The sequence below is a fragment of the Anas acuta genome, chromosome 7, assembly GCF_963932015.1.
Source record: "Anas acuta chromosome 7, bAnaAcu1.1, whole genome shotgun sequence".
Classification (NCBI taxonomy): domain Eukaryota; kingdom Metazoa; phylum Chordata; class Aves; order Anseriformes; family Anatidae; genus Anas; species Anas acuta.
Window position 1 is genome coordinate 38646411 of NC_088985.1, and position 14078 is coordinate 38660488.

The 14078-nt window shown below is 49.3% G+C and overlaps 1 long non-coding RNA gene across 1 annotated transcript; it reads left to right on the forward strand.

Moving 5' to 3' along the window:
- Positions 1–9407: 9407 nt before the first annotated feature.
- LOC137859895 (uncharacterized) lies at positions 9408–14078 on the forward strand. The gene is made up of 7 exons (XR_011098633.1): positions 9408–10521; positions 10621–10689; positions 10785–11004; positions 11682–11773; positions 13215–13324; positions 13779–13839; positions 14000–14078. It is a non-coding gene; the product is annotated as an uncharacterized lncRNA (long non-coding RNA).

The window sequence follows — 14078 nt, forward strand, 5'->3', positions numbered from 1 at the left end:
GCCGCCCGGGCCCATTTCGGCGCGGCGCCGCCCGGGCCCATTTCGGCGCGGCGCCGCCCGGGCCCATTTCGGCGCGGCGCCGCCCGGGCCCATTTCGGCGCGGCGCCGCCCGGGCCCATTTCGGCGCGGCGCCGCCCGGGCCCATTTCGGCGCGGCGCCGCCCGGGCCCATTTCGGCGCGGCGCCGCCCGGGCCCATTTCGGCGCGGCGCCGCCCGGGCCCATTTCGGCGCGGCGCCGCCCGGGCCCATTTCGGCGCGGCGCCGCCCGGGCCCATTTCGGCGCGGCGCCGCCCGGGCCCATTTCGGCGCGGCGCCGCCCGGGCCCATTTCGGCGCGGCGCCGCCCGGGCCCATTTCGGCGCGGCGCCGCCCGGGCCCATTTCGGCGCGGCGCCGCCCGGGCCCATTTCGGCGCGGCGCCGCCCGGGCCCATTTCGGCGCGGCGCCGCCCGGGCCCATTTCGGCGCGGCGCCGCCCGGGCCCATTTCGGCGCGGCGCCGCCCGGGCCCATTTCGGCGCGGCGCCGCCCGGGCCCATTTCGGCGCGGCGCCGCCCGGGCCCATTTCGGCGCGGCGCCGCCCGGGCCCATTTCGGCGCGGCGCCGCCCGGGCCCATTTCGGCGCGGCGCCGCCCGGGCCCATTTCGGCGCGGCGCCGCCCGGGCCCATTTCGGCGCGGCGCCGCCCGGGCCCATTTCGGCGCGGCGCCGCCCGGGCCCATTTCGGCGCGGCGCCGCCCGGGCCCATTTCGGCGCGGCGCCGCCCGGGCCCATTTCGGCGCGGCGCCGCCCGGGCCCATTTCGGCGCGGCGCCGCCCGGGCCCATTTGTCATGTGGAGCTACAGAGCAGGTGAGGTAAAGGAGCTGGGAACAGAGAGGTATTGCACAATGATATGTTGCCTTAGTAGTAGTAAACGTTGTGCAGGAGGTGGTTATTAGGGCTGGCATTCTGATGAATGCTGGCTCTCTGTGTTTACAGATGGGGATGAGTCTGTTTAAACTAATTCCAGTTCAAAAAGTTTCAGTTACTAGCTTGGTGATATTTTCAGTTCAATATTGATATCTGCAGAGAAAGTAAAAGGGGATTTTTGCTTCTAGAATCACTGCAGATATCTTGCATGCTCTTTGCATGCTTTTGAGATAAAGCTGATTTTAAAAAAGAAAGAAAAAAAAAAAGCACTTGCTTCTCTTGCTCCCTTCCTGCTCTCTTGTGCTTTGTCCCTCATCTTCCCCAGGTGATTTGGTTTGGGTGCTGGGCGGGGACAAAAGGTATATGAGCCCCAGGCACGACATCAGAGCTCCTTCTGCCTGGGCTGCTCTTTGGGGTCAGTGCTTTGTGTTTCCTTCAGTCAGTTGCAAGGTTCTCTAGGCAGGCTGCAGTTTGTGGAGTTCTGTATTTCTAAGTGCTTGGAATTCTAGATTTCTAAGTGCTTGAAATAGAGGGATATTTAGTAGAGGCTGCTGTCTCACTGTTTTTTGGGATGGTCACATATGCTCCTGTTTTTGCACCATATTTTAATCTCTACATGTATAAAAACACTTGTTTTAGTCTCCTGGAGAGTTTCAGCAGCTTGATTACATGCTACATGTGGCTTGACAGCGTAGATGCAGCATTGCCAAGAGACTGAGCAGGGTTGTATCAGAGTCACCTTTTCATCTGCAAGGGGTAAGTCTGTGATTACCCCTGCCGGGGCTGCTGTGTGTGCATGTCTTTTTGGCATTTGTGGAGCTCAGTTGTTTTTTTTGTGTGTATGTGCATGTTCTAAGTTTATTTTTTTTTTTGAGGGGTGAATAGTGTGTGTGCTGAGCGTGGTTGCCAGGTGGATGTGGGGAGCTGCTCAGGACTGGTAGGTTTGGTTTCTAGGAGTGTGCGGCATCCTTCCTGTGCGATGCGACTGATTGTTGGGTAGGAACGTTCCAGCTCATATGTCTTAAGCAATGTAGCTTGTGTAGTGGTGTGTTGTGTGGCCTGCGCAGCGTTTGCTGTGGCGCTGTGAGTGTAGAATCTCAGTTAGAGCTGGTGAGCAGCTGAAGTACCGGAGCTGGGAAGAGAGAGGTCTTGCAGCAGGTACGCTGTGGCTGTGAGGTGCCTCAGAGTGTGCTTTTCCCTTGTCTCTGCAGGTGCTTGGTTCAGTTGTGGAGAGGGAAGGGAAATCGTTATGTCAGGAAGCTCTGAGGGAAGGTGAGTGGTGTCAGCCTGGTCATCCCTTATCTGAAGCGAAGACGCTCAGGTGTTTCCCTGTGAGGGTCTGAGTTGAGGCTGTTTGGGATAGAGGAGCAGTGTGGCAGGCGGGTTCTTGCAAGCACAGTTGTCATTGTATGCTTTTGTGTTCCCAGGTGGCGTGGGTGATGCTGGCCGCTCCTTTCAAGCTTGGACCTAATTTGCAAGTACAGAGGCAAGTGGCCTGCTGTTTTGAAAGGATAAAAGTAAAGCTGGTGTCGCTTATGTTTTTGAGGGTTGGGTGCTACTGCTGGCAGCTGAATGTTTATCTTCTGCCTGTGTTTTTCTTTTGTTCAGGGTGAAACGCAGTGTGCAGTGCAGGACCTCTCGACCCAAGCTGCCTCTGCAGTGACTCTGGTGCGTGATGAGCAGAGGTAACTGTTGTTTTTGGGGTGTGGTTGTCACTGCAGTTATTTTCCTACATCCAGTAGAGTAAAATTCCAGTTTGCCTTTTAGAGGTTCTAAAAGTGGGTGAAGAGAACAGATGGAAGCATCTGCCATGGGGGGCAGGGAAGCGGCTGAGGTACAGGAGGGGATGAGAGTATGTGATTTTTTTCCCGGGGGTGGAATGGAATTGATTTTGTTGGTGTATAATCTGTTCTGCTCCTAGATTTTTCTTTCAGTGTAAATAAAATTTTAAGTTAATTCCATTTGAAAAAGTTCCAGTTACTTGCTGGGTCGTGTTGTCCTTTCAATGTTAAAAGCTGCAGCAAAAGCATGGGGATTGTTGCTTCTAGATACACCCCCAATTTTCTTGTCTGCAGTCTACGTGCAGTTGAGCAAAAGCAGATTTCAAAAAAAAAACGAAAAAAAAAACCATGAAACACACACAAAAAAAACAATAATAAAAAAACAAACCACCATTGGGTCACTTCTGAACGCAACGATCATTTGATCCCTTTGTTTTCCCAGGTGGTGTGGATGATACTGGCTGCACTGTTGGAGCTTGGATTCGGAGAGGAACAGGTGAGCAGAACCGTATGTTGCATCAGTAGTAGTCAGCATTGTGGAGCAGGTGGGCATCATGGCCGGCGTGCTAGTGAATGCTGTTACTCTGTTTTTGCAGCTGATGATGAGCCTTCAATTGACTAAGATGGCAATCGGTGCCTGTGCATTTCTTGAGGCGGAGGGACTTTACCATCCAACAACCTGAGAGCTAAGTTGTGGGGCACCTGGTATTTGCATATCTGGGGTGGCTAATGGGAGCTGGGAGCCAGAGCAGCGTGGTGCCTGCTGGCTGAATAGACTTGGTGCCACTGTGAGGGGTGGTTGAGGCTGGGTCACGTTCTGGGTGCTTGTGGCTGGGTCACCAGGCTAATAGAAGCAGCGGGATTATTTTGTAGCACGAGTGCGTGCGCCAGGCAGGACAGTTTCCTTCAGTTTGTCTGTCCTGTAGTGTTGCTTCTCCATTGTGTGTTGTGAATTATGGTCTCCTTGGGTCTTGATATTCTCCTAACTTTTTACACAGGACTGACTAGACAGGCGACTTGGTAGCTGTGCTGAAGGGCCTCAATGCTTGTTTTGTCATCATGGCTCTGATCCGAGCACTTCTTGTCTTGCAGTTGCTGCTTAAAGTGCAGATAAGTTTCAGGTCTTGTGATCTCAAGCTGAATATGATGCACATCTGTTTCCATCCTCACTCTTGCAGAAGTCGTCTGGGCCGTATCAGGAGCTCTTGCTTGGGAATTGATTTCCTAAGTGTCTTCTTAGGGGGTTTTCAGTCCCCATCCTTCCGGTCTCTTGTCTTGAAGGCAGGCTTTTTAGGCCTCCATCATCCCAGTTCTGGCAGTTGCTTCCAGTCGCGTGTCGTGACATTGGAGTCTCTGGTAGGGTCTGGTGCAGAGCACCTGTTCTGACTTGCTGTTGTCATAGGGCTTTCCTTTTGGGGGTCACTTTTTCTTGTGCCTTGCGTTGTGTGTTTTGTTTGTAGTGTTTGTGGCGTGCCCGTGTGTGTATGTGTTTGGTCTGGAGCTGTCCTGCCTGGCAGTTAGTGATTAATGTGGCAGTGCATGGGTGTACTAATACATTGATGGGACTGTGTTGGCAAAGACATCCGGTCTGCCTCTGGGCACGTACTGAGGGGCAGCTGGCACAGTCATCTCTGGTAGTTGGCAGATGTGGATTTGGGAGAGTATATCTGCTTGTGAGCAGCTGTTTGTATAGTGCTTGAACGGTGTGCTTGAGGAGGTCTGTTGAATCTTGAAAGCTTACAGATACGGGGTTTTGAAACTTTTATTTTTTATTACTATTCTGTCCCCAGTAGAGTGTAAACCTTTGGAGGAACCTTTCACGGAAAGAGCTCCTTCTGGAACTGTTCATCAGTTGGTAGGCAACTCGGTGACTGTCTTGATCTACTTCTGAGGTGCTGAGGTATTGGGGCTTCTGTTTTGAAATGATAATATTGTAAATGGGGTCCCTTTGTGTTGTTGAGGGATGGGTGCTAATGCTGGCAGGTGAATGACTATCTTGTGACTGTTTTCATTTGTTTAAGGTGAAACACAGTGTACAACACGGGACTTGACCGGAGCTGCTTTTCGCAAGGTGAGCGATGAACAGATGTAGCAGGTACTTTAGGGGTGCAGTTGTCACTGCAGTTAGTTAACTGCACAAAATACAGTAAAAATCCTGTTTATATTTCAGGGGTATTGTAGCTGGCCTAAGAGAGCAGATGGAAGCATCTGCCTCGAGGGGAGGTGAGGGGGCCGAGGTAAGGGAGCAGATGAGAGTAACTGTCCCAGCTGTGCTGTGGCTTTGGATGCTGCTTCAGCCTGTGCTTTTCTTTTTGTTTCACTTTTGTCTCACACAGGCTGAGTGGGGCCAAGCTGCACTCTGAAGAGCAGCACGAGAAGGGCGGGCTGGTTGTGAGCTGGATTGGAGCAGAACTGCCGAGTAGCACGAGGTGATTGCGAAGGGTATCTATCTTGCTTTGCAGGTGCCCTGGCAGGCTCTCCACAGAAGCGGTTGAGGATTTGAGAAGAGGTTGCAGCTCATCAAGGAGCGACACGTGCAGGGATGGCTTAAAAATGGTATGGCTGCTTTCTCTTCTGTTTATCAGGTGTCCCAGGCAACGTGGGCTGTGATGTTAGTTCCTGAGAACTGGAACAAAGCAGGTGCTGATAATGGTCTTCTTTGGTAGGCAAAGAGCTGCCCGAAGCCCCGTCCTGTGTAACGTGAGCATGCCTCTCTGAGTATGAAGCTTGCTTTCCAGTAGTTCCCAAAACTGTGTTGAAGCTGAAATGCTGCGTCTGTTTTTTTGTGTTGGGGTTGCACCTTGGTGAGTGCAGGGATGGGTTTTAAGTGGGTGCAGAGGAGGGCCTGGCCCCAGTGTTCTGTAGTGTGTTTTGACCCACCAGCATAGCCTTTTGATTCTCAGATATCCTACTGAAGTGATTTTTTCCTGTGAGTGGAATGAAATTGAATTATTTTTTGGTGTGTAATCAGTTCTGCTCCTAGATTGTTCTTTCTATGTAAATGAAAGATCGAGGTAATTCCAGATGGAAAAAGAAATCGGTTGCTTACTTGGATGTATTGTCCTTTCAATATTCAAAGCTGCAGCAAAAGCATGGGGATTTTTGTTTCTAGAAACACCCCAGTTCTCCTGTCTGCACTCTGCATGCTGTTGAGCTAAGCCTTATAAAAGCAAATAAACCACAGCTGCTGCTCCTCCTCTTTCTACTTTCATGTGCTTTCCCCCTGCACTTTCCCAGGTGATTGGCCTCAGGGTCCAGGTGGGACCTAGTGGTAACTGAGTTGCAGGTATGCCATCAGAGAGCTCCTTCTGCTAGGGCCGCACTTTTGGGTAAGCGTTTGGTTTTATTTCAGTTGTTTGGAGGGTTCTTTAGGTGGGTCAGAGTCTATGGACTGATGCGTTTCCTAGTAGAAACGGGTACGCATGTCTTTTTGAGGTGGCAACTGGTGGGATCTGTCATTGTAAAGCAATCTATTAGTAGGTGCTTGTATTGCACGTAGCTCTTCCTCAGGTGAGTAGTTGTTATGGCATTTTTACGGATAGTATGGTGATGTTACTTTGTGTGTTTGCTTTGTGGTTCTGGGTCCCTTCTGATTTTTGCAGAATTACGGGGCTTTCTGTGATTCTTTGCCTGTATGTCAAATATTATCATAGTCAAAACCTTGGTGGCAAAGTGATGGAGCAGGGTTTAGGAGAAGTGTATCATGGAAGCTCCCTGTGTGAGCATGTGTCTGAAAATGGCAGCAGTGGGCATGTAAGGGGTTGTCTGTTTCAAGTTTAGGGACAGCTTGTTATATTTGTGGTGCTTTTGCCTGTGTGTTTTCTGTCTGTCGAGTGGTAGACCTTGCAGCCTTTTAGACTTTGTCCTTGAATTTACATAGTAGAAGTACGTTTATGAGGGGTTGCGAGGTACATTGTTTTTGGGAAACCGTGGGGTATGGTTCCTTGACCACATAAGTGCAGCAGTGCCTAGAGAGTGAGCAGGCTCACCTTCTTCTTCTCTGCAGAATAAGTCCGCCCGGGCCCCTTTCGGCGCGGCGCTGCCCGGGCCCATTTCTCAGGTAAATGTAGTGAGCAGATGAGGTAAAGAAGCTGGGAACAGAGAGGTATTGCACAGTAGCATGTTGCATCAGTAGTAGTAAGCGTTGTGGAGGAGGTGGGTGTCAGGGCTGGCATGCTTGTGAGTTCTGGTTCTCTGTTTTTGCAAGTGATGATGAACCTGTTTGATGTAATTCCATTTGAAAAAGTTCCAGTTACTGGCCTGGTCGTGTCGTCCTTTCAATGTTAAAAGCTGCAGCAAAAGCATGGGGATTGTTGCTTCTAGAAACACCACAGGTCACCTGTCTGCTCTCTGCATGGTTTTCAGGTAAAGCAGATCTTAAAATAAAATAAAATAATAATAATAAAAAAATAAAAAACAGCTGCTGCTGCTGCTCCTTTCTTTCTACTTCCTTGTGCTTTGCCCCTCCCCTTTTCCAGGTGATTGGGTTTGGGTGCTGGGCGGGGCCGAATGGTATATGAGCCCCAGGCATGCTATCAGAGAGCTCCTTCTGCCTGGGCTGCTCCTTGGGGTAAGTGCTTTGTTTTTCCTTCAGTCAGTTGCAGGGTTCTCTAGGCAGGCTGGAGTTTATAGATTTCTAGAATTTTTAAGTGCTTGGAATTCGCTTAATAGAGGGATGTTTAGTAGAGGTTTGTGGCTTATTGTTTTCTAGGATGGTGGGGTACTCCGCTGTTTTTGAGCTGCACTTTAATCTCTAGATGTATAAACCCACTCGTTTTATTCTGCAGAGGACTAAAGCCAGCTTGATTGCATGGTACCTGTGGCTTGAGAGCGTAGATGCAGCATTACCAAGAGACTGAGCAGGGTTGTATCATAGTCACCTTTTCATCTGCAAGGGGTAAGTCTGAGATTACCCCTGCCGGGGCTGCTGTGTGCGCATGTCTTTTTGGCATTTGTGGAGCTCGGTTGTTTCTTTTTTTTGTGTGTGTATGTGTATGTTCTAACTTCTTGGTTTTTTTTGAGGGGTGAATAGTGTGTGTGCTGAGCGTGGTTGGCAGGTGGATGTGGGGAGCTTCTCAGGACTGGTAGGTTTGGTTTCTAGGAGTGTGCGGCATCCTTCCTGTGCGATGCGACTGATTGTTGGGTAGGAACGTTCCAGCTCATATGTCTTAAGCAATGTAGCTTGTGTAGTGTGTGTTGTGTGGCCTGGGCAGAGTTTGCTGTGGTGCTGTGAGTGAAGAATCTCAGAGCTGGTGAGCAGCTGAAGTACCGGAGCTGGGAAGAGAGAGGTCTTGCAGCAGGTACGCTGTGGCTGTGAGGTGCCTCAGAGTGTGCTTTTCCCTTGTCTCTGCAGGTGCTTGGTTCAGTTGTGGAGAGGGAAGGGAAATCATCATGTCAGGAAGCTCTGAGGGAAGGTGAGTGGTGTCAGCCTGGTCATCCCTTATCTGAAGCGAAGGGAAGACGCTCAGGTGTTTCCCTCAGAGGGTCCGGGGTGAGACTGTTTGGGATAGAGGAGCAGTGTAGCAGGTGGGTGCTTGCAAGCACAGTGGTCATTTTGTCCTTTTATGTTCCCAGGTGGCGTGGGTGATGCTGGCCGCTCCTTTCAAGCTTGGACCTAATTTGCAGGTCCAGAGGCAAGTGGCCTGCTGTTTTGAAAGGATAAAAGTAAAGCTGGGGTCGCTTATGTTTTTGAGGGACGGGTGCTACTGCTGGCAGCTGAATGTTTATCTTCTTCCTGCCTTTCTCCTTTGTTCAGGCTGCAATGCAGTGTGCAGTGCAGGATGTGTCAACCAGCTGCCTCTGCAGTGACTCTGGTGCGTGATGAGCAGAGGTAACTGTTGTTTTTGGGGTGCGGTTGTCACTGCAGTTATTTTCCTACATCCAGTAGAGTAAAATTCCAGTTTGCCTTTTAGAGGTGCTGTAAGTGGGTGAAGAGAACAGATGGAAGCATCTGCCACGTGGGGCAGGCAAGCGGCTGAGGGACAGGAGGGGATGAGAGTATGTGATTTTTTTCCCGGGGGTGGAATGGAATTGATTTTGTTGGTGTATAATCTGTTCTGCACCTAGATTTTTCTTTCAATGCAAATAAAAGTTTGTGCTAATTCCATTTGAAGAAGTTCCAGTTACTTGCTGGGTCGTGTTGTCCTTTCAATGTTAAAAGCTGCAGCAAAAGCATGGGGATTATTGCTTCTAGAAACACCCCAGTTTTCTTGTCTGCAGTCTGCATGCTGTTGAGCAAAAGCAGATTTGAAAAAAAAAAAAAAAAGAAACAGGAAACACACAAAAAACAATAAGAAAAAAAAAACCACCATTGGGTCACTTCTGAACGCAATGATCATTTAATCCCTTTGTTTTCCCAGGTGGTGTGGATGATACTGGCTGCACTGTTGGACCTTGGACTCGGAGAGGAAGAGGTGAGCAGAACCGTATGTTGCATCAGCGGTAGTCAGCATTGTGGAGCAGGTGGGCATCATGGCTGGCGTGCTAGTGAATGCTGTTACTCTGTTTTTTGCAGCTGATGATGAGCCTTCAATTGGCTAAGATGACAATCGGTGCCTGTGCATTTCTTGAGGCGGAGGGACTTTACCATGCAGCAACCTAAGAGCTAAGTTGTGGGGCACCTGGTATTTGCATATCTGGGGTGGCTAATGGGAGCTGGGAGCCAGAGCAGCATGGAGGCAGCTGGCTGAATAGACTTGGTGCCCCTGTGAGGGTGGTTCAGGCTGCTTGTGGCTGGGTCAGCAGGCTAATAGAAGCAGCGGGATTATTTTGTAGCATGAGTGCGTGTGCCAGGCAGGACAGTTTCCTTCAGTTTGTCTGTCTTGTAGTGTTGCTTCTGCAGTGTCTGTTCTGTGCTTCTCGGGTCTTGATATCCTCCTGGCTTTTTAGACCGGACTGACCAGACAGGCGACTTGGTAGCTGTGCTGAAGGGCCTCAATGCTTGTTTTGTCATCATGGCTCTGATCAAGCAGCGACTGCAAGACAAGAAGTGCTCGAAAGTGCAGATCTGTTTCAGGTCTTGTGCATCATATTCGGTTTGAGATCACGTCTGTTTCCATCCTCACTCTTGCAGAAGTCATCTGGGCCGCATCAGGAGCTCTTGCTTGGGAATTGATTTCCTAAGTGTCTTCTTAGGGGGTTTTCAGCCCCCATCCTTCTGGTCTCTTGTCTTGAAGGCAGGCTTTTTAGGCCTCCACCATCCCAGTTCTGGCAGTTGCTTCCAGTCGCGTGTCGTGACATTTGAGTCTCTCATAGGGTCTGGTGCAGAGCACCTGTTCTGACTTGCTGTTGCCATAGGGCTTTCCTTTTGGGGGTCACTTTTTCTTGCGCCTTGTGTTGTGTGTTTTGTTTGTAGTGTTTGTGGCGTGCCTGTGTGTGTACGTGTTTGGTCCGGAGCTGTCCTGCCTGGCAGTTAGTGATTAATGTGGCAGTGCATGGGTGTACTAATACATTGATGGGACTGTTTTGGCAAAGACATCCGGTCTGCCTCTGGGCACGTACTGAAGGGCAGCTGGCACAGTCATCTCTGTAGTGTTAGGCAGATGTGTGGGGGGGAGATTTGAGCTGCTTGTGAGCAGCTTCTCACATAGTGTTTGAACAGTGTGCTTGAGGAGGTCTGTCGAATCTTGAAAGCTTACAGATATGGGGTTTTGCTTTTTTTTTTTTTTTCTTATTTCTTTCCTGTCCCCATTAGAGTGTAAACCCTAGGAGGAACCTGTCACAGGAAAGAGTTCCTTCTGGAACTGTTCAGCACTCAGTAGGCAACTTTTGTTTAATTTGTTTAAGGTGAAACACAGTGTACAACACGGGACTTGACCATAGCTGCTTTTGGCAAGGTGAGCGATGAACAGATGTAGCAGGTACTTTAGGGGTGCAGATGTCACTGCAGTTACTTAACTACACAAAGTACAGTAAAAATCCTGTTTATATTTCAGAGGTGTATTGTAGCTGGCATAAGAGAGCAGATGGAAGCATCTGCCTCGAGGGCAGGTGAGGAGGCTGAGGTAAGGGAGCAGCTGAGAGTAACTGTCCCAGCTGTGCTGTGGCTTTGGATGCTGCTTCAGCCTATGCTTTTTTGTTTCACATTTGTCTCACACAGGCTCAGAGGGGCCAAGCTGTACTCTGAAGAGCAGCACGAGAAGGGCGGGCTGGTTGTGAGCTGGATTGGAGCAGAACAGCCAAGTAGCACGAGGTGACTGTGAAGGGTATCCATCTTGCTTTGCAGGTGCCCTGGCAGGCTCTCCACAGAAGCGGTTGAGGATTTGAGAAGAGGTTGCAGCTCATCAAGGAGCGACACGTGCAGGGATGGCTTGAAAATGGTATGGCTGCTTTCTCTTCTGTTTATCAGGTGTCCCAGGCAATGTGGGCTGTGATGTTATTTCTTGAGAATCGGAACAAAGCAGGTGCTGATGGCGGTTTTTTGGTAAGCAAAGTGGTGCCCGAAGCCCTGTCCTGTGTAGCCTGAGCACGCCTCGCTGAGAATGAAGCTTGCTTTCCAGCAGTTCCCAAAGCTGTTGAAGCTGAAATGCTGTGTCTGTTTTTTTGTGTTGGGGTTGCACCTTGGTGAGTGTAGGGATGGGTTTTAAGTGTGTGCAGCGGAGGGCCTGGCCCCAGTGTCCTGTAGCATGTTTTGACCCATCAACATAGCCATTTAGTTCTCAGGTATCCTACTGAAGTTATTTTTTCCTGTGAGTGGAATGGAATAGAATTATTTTTTGGTGTGCAATCTGTTCTACTCCTAGATTGTTCTTTCTATGTAAATGAAAGATCGAGGTAATTCCAGATGGAAAAAGAAATCAATTGCTTGCTTAGTTGTATTGTCCTTTTAATATTCAAAGCTACAGCAAAAGCATGGGGATTTTTGTTCCTAGAAACACCCTAGCTCTCCTGTCTGCACTCTGTATGCTGTTGAGCTAAGCCTTATAAAGAAGTAAATAAACCACAGCTGTTGCTCCTTCTTTTTGTTTTTTGTGCTTTCCCCCCTGCACTTTCCCAGGTGATTGGCTTCAGGGTCCAGGTGGGACCTAGTGGTAACTGAGTTGCAGGTGTGCCATCAGAGAGCTCCTTCTGTCTGGGCTGCACTTTTGGGTAAGTGCTTTGTTTTTCCTTCAGTTGTTTGGAGGGTTCTTTAGGTGGGTCAGAGTCTATGGACTGATGCGTTTCCTAGTAGAAACGGGTACGCATGTCTTTTTGAGGTGGCAGCTGGTAGGATCTGTCATTGTACAGAAATCTATTAGTAGGTGCTTGTATTGCACACGGCTCTTCCTCAGATGAGTAGTTGTTATAGCAGTTTTACGGATAGTATGGTGATGTTACTTTGTGTGTTTGCTTTGTGGTTCTGGGTCCCTTTTGATTTTTGCAGAATTACGGGGCTTTCTGTGATTCTTTGCCTGTATGTCAAATATTATCAAAGTCAAAACCTTGTTGTTAAAGAGATGGAGCAGGGTTTAGTTGAAATGTATCATGGAAGCTCCCTGTGTGAGCATGTGTCTGAAAATGGCAGCAGTGGGCACGTAAGGGGTAGTTTGTTTCAAGTTTAGGGACAGTTTGTTATATTTCTGGAGCTTTTGCTTGTGTGTTTTCTGTCTGTCGAGTCTTTAGACCATAAAGCCTTCTAGGCTTTATGTCCTTGAATTGACATATTAGAAGTACATTTATGAGGGGTTGCCAGGTACGTTGTTTTTGGGAAACTGTGGGGTATGGTTCCTTGAGTGCATAAGTGCAGTAGTGCCAAGAGAGTGAGCAGGGCCACCTTCTTCATCTCTGTAGAATGAGTCCGTTTGGGCACACTTCTCAGGTAAATGTAGTGAGCAGATGAGGGAAAGGAGCTGGGAACAGAGAGGTATTTCACAGTAGCATGTTGCATCAGTAGTAGTAAGCGTTGTGGAGGAGGTGGGTGTCAGTGCTGGCGTGCTAGTGAATGCTGGTTCTCTGTTTTTGCAAGTGATGATGAACCTGTTTGACGTAATTCCATTTGAAAGAGTTCCTGTTACTGGCCTGGTCGTGTTGTTTTTTCAATGTTAAAAGCTGCAGTAAAAGCATGGGGATTGTTGCTTCTAGAAACACCACAGGTCACCTGTCTGCTCTCTGCATGTTTTCCCAGTAAAGCAGATCTTAAAAAAAAAAAAAAAAAAAAAAAAATAAAAAAAAAATAAAAAGCAGTTGCTTCTGTTCCTGCTTTCTTTCTACTTCCTTGTGCTTTGCCCCTCCCCTTTCCCAGGTGATTGGGTTTGGGTGCTGGGCAGGGCTGAATGCTATATGAGCCCCAGGCATGCTATCAGAGAGCTCCTTCTGCCTGGGCTGCTCCTTGGGGTAAGTGCTTTGTTTTTCCTTCAGTCAGTTGCAGGGTTCTCTAGGCAGACTGGAGTCTATAGATTTCTAGAATTTTTAAGTGCTTGGAATTCGCTTAATAGAGGGATGTTTAGTAGAGGTTTGTGGCTTATTGTTTTCTAGGATGGTGGGGTACTCCGCTGTTTTTGAGCTGCACTTTAATCTCTAGATGTATAAACCCACTCGTTTTATTCTGCAGAGGACTAAAACCAGCTTGATTACCGGCTACATGTGGCTTGACAGTGTAGATGCAGCATTGCCAAGAGACTGAGCAGGGTTGTATCATAGTCACCTTTTCATCTGCAAAGGGTAAGTCTGTGATTACCCCTGCCGGGGCTGCTGTGTGCGCATGTCTTTTTGGCATTTGTGGAGCTCGGTTGTTTTTTTTTTTTGTGTGTGTAAGTTCTAAGTTTATTTTTTTTTTTGATGGGTGAATAGTGTGTGTGCTGAGCGTGGTTGGCAGGAGGAAGTGGGGAGCTGCTCAGGACTGGTAGGTTTGGTTTCTAGGAGTGTGCAGCATCCTTCCTGTGCGATGCGACTGATTGTTGGGTGGGAATGTACCAGCTTGTGTGTGCTGGGCAATGTAGCTTGTGTAGTGTGTGTTGTGTGGTCTAGGCAGAGTTTGCTGTGGCGCTGTGAGCGTAGAATCTGAGTTAGAGCTGGTGGGCAGCTGAAGTACCGGAGCTGGGAAGAGAGAGGTATTGCAGCAGGTACGCTGTGGCTGTGAGGTGCTTTAGAGTGTGCTTTTCTCTTGCCTCTGCAGGTGCTTTGTGCAGTTGTGGAGAGGGAAGGGAAATCATCATGTCAGGAAGCTCTGAGGGAAGGTGAGTGGTGTCAGCCTGGTCATCCCTTATCTGAAGCGAAGGGAAGACGCTCAGGTGTTTCCCTCAGAGGGTCCGGGGTGAGACTGTTTGGGATAGAGGAGCAGTGTAGCAGGTGGGTGCTTGCAAGCACAGTGGTCATTTTGTCCTTTTATGTTCCCAGGTGGCGTGGGTGATGCTGGCCGCTCCTTTCAAGCTTGGACCTAATTTGCAGGTCCAGAGGCAAGTGGCCTGCTGTTTTG